The sequence below is a fragment of the Acanthisitta chloris genome, unplaced genomic scaffold (genome assembly GCF_000695815.1).
Source record: "Acanthisitta chloris isolate BGI_N310 unplaced genomic scaffold, ASM69581v1 scaffold17537, whole genome shotgun sequence".
Lineage (NCBI taxonomy): Eukaryota > Metazoa > Chordata > Aves > Passeriformes > Acanthisittidae > Acanthisitta > Acanthisitta chloris.
The window spans coordinates 12,116-14,724 of NW_008684461.1; positions in this window are offsets into that span (position 1 = coordinate 12,116).

The following is a 2,609-nucleotide window of genomic DNA, read 5'->3' on the forward strand; positions in this document are numbered from 1 at the left end:
CTGTAGGTTCATATTGGGCCAGCTGCACACCAGCACTCCCAAGTCCAAGTCTGATAAACATCGCTCAAACCACTCCTTTCCCGGCCTATAGCTCTGCATGGAGTCATTGTGTCCCAAGTGAAGGACTCAGCACTGAGCCTTATTTGAACATCATGTAATTGTCCTCAGCACACTGATCAAGTCGGTCCAGGTCGCTGTAGAGCTTTCTACCCTCAGGCAGATGGACACTTGCACCACACTTAGTGTTGTGTGCAAATTTACTGAGGGTGCAGTCATCCCCGGTGTCCAGATTATCAATAATCTTTATTGATGTTAGATAGGACTGGCCCCAAGACTGAGCCCTGGGGAGCACCACTAGTGACTGATGGCCAATTGGATTTAGCTCCATTCACCACAGCTCTCCACACCTGGCTATCCAGCCAGTTTTTTTACCCATTGAGTCAACCCATTCAAGCCATGAGCAGCCAGTTTTCTAGAAGTATGCTGTGGGAGATGGTGTCAAATGCCTTGCTGAAGTCCAGATAGGCCACATCCTTTCCCTCATCTACTAAATGGGTCACTTTGTGGAGGAGATCAGGTTGGTCACGCAGGACCTTCCTTATACAAATCTGTGTTGGTTGGGCTTGATGCCCTGGTTGCCCTGCATGTGCCGTGTGATGGCAATCAGGATGATCTCCACGACCTTGCCTGGAACCGAGGTTACACCTACAGGTCCTCCTTCTGATAAATGTGTCACATTTGCTAATTCCAGTCAGCCAAAACTTATCCAGTTATCCAGGACTGCTGGTAGATGATTGCAAGTGGTTTAGTGTGTTCTTTTGACAGTTCCCTCATTTCCCTGGGTGGATTTCATCAGGCCCCATGGATTTGTGGGCATCCAATTGGCATAGCAGGACATTAATCATCTCTTCCGGGATTATGGGGGCTTAATTCATCTCCCTGTCACCAACTTCCAGCTCTAGGAGCTGAATATCCTGAGGACAACCCATCTTGACATTAAAGACAGGGGCAAAGAAGGCATTGAGTACCTTTGCCTTATTCACACCCCCTGTCACTACACTACCCTCTGCATTTATCAGCTGATGAACACCCTCCTTTTGCTCCCAATGTATTTATAAAAGCATTTTTTGTTGTCCTTAGCTTTTTTTAGCCTCCTCTGCAAAAATGGGCATGGGAGAAGAAACCTCCAGAACAGTTTTTGACTTATCGCACACATACTTTTTTAGGTCGGTTTGGCATGCCACACACCATGGTTCACAGTTAGTTATGAGGGGTCACAAAAAAAAGATGTTAGCTTTGAGGGAGAAAAATATATTGAGTTACGCTGTCACATTTTGTGCATCTGCTCCCTTTTGAAAGTGGAGATACTGGTGTATGGGCACTGCTTGGATTTACAGGTGCAAAAAAAGTTTGCACTGGGATATATATATTTACCCGAGAAAAGCTTTTGGTGGATTCCAGGCAAACCTGCTGAAGTTAATGCTGAACTCCTGACACAAGGAAGGAAATTTGTATTTGACTTCTGACTACACTTAATGTGTCTGGAGTAAAACAGAACTGTGTCAAAAGCTGGTATAAAAGGAGAGAAAATGCTAGTGACTGTGTTATAATGGTCTTACAAACTTTATCTGATGCCACTGTGAAGTGGGCATTACCTCTGTAATATGAAAAATGTATATTAGATCCAGAAAGACTTTGTAAAAAAATTAGGAATTTTATTACTCTTTTGTTAATTGTTGCAGGCTGTGCGAGTCCTTTTTGTACTGTACTTTGTTCTTGTTGCAATCTGACAAACATGTTTTGAAAAAATAAATATTTTTCCTAAATAAAGTTTGATTTCCCTTTAAAACAAAACAACAACCAAGAAAATAGCCCAAAGGCTTTTCCCCAGCCCTCTAAGGTGGCACTTTGTAAGACTAATGGTTATTTTGAACTGACACATTAAAAAAACAGTTTTGAGTGTTGCCAGAGTGGGAAGAAGGGAAAGGGCAAAGCCATTCTTAAAATTTACTAGCTTGCCAAAATTTGATTTGCAGCTAAGGAAACATTAAACAGAAGAATGCAAAAAAAATTGATGGTATTTTTAAATTTTAAGTTACATTAGAAAAAATACATGGACAAGAAAGAATTTACCTTGCTGCCTTCTGTCACCTGTGCAATGAAAAAGCTAGAATATTTCCAAATTAAAATTACACTAAATACAGGCAGCCACTGGTCCAAAAGGTGAAATGCTGCAAGCTAAGATTTATAGCCACTAGAATAAAAATATAAATCTTACACTAATTAAAGATACAAGTTTGTGGCACAGCACAGATTTCCAAAATTGGCCTAAATGAAAATTTGGAAGTATTGTCACAACATCAAAAATCAAAAGTTTTATTATCTTTAAACTTTGAAGCTCTTCCAGTTTCACCAAACATAGAAAAGACAATGCGTTGGCTCAGGAAGCAGATTCTTCAGCAATAACTATGTCATAAAATTACCTGTGCTTAACCTTAGTGTTCAAGTTGGACTGCTCACCCTTAGCCCTGCTGCAAATTGCATAGCTGTCCAGCACAACGCTTGTTGTTGAGCCTTCTCCAGGCTGAACAACTCTGTCAACCTGTCCT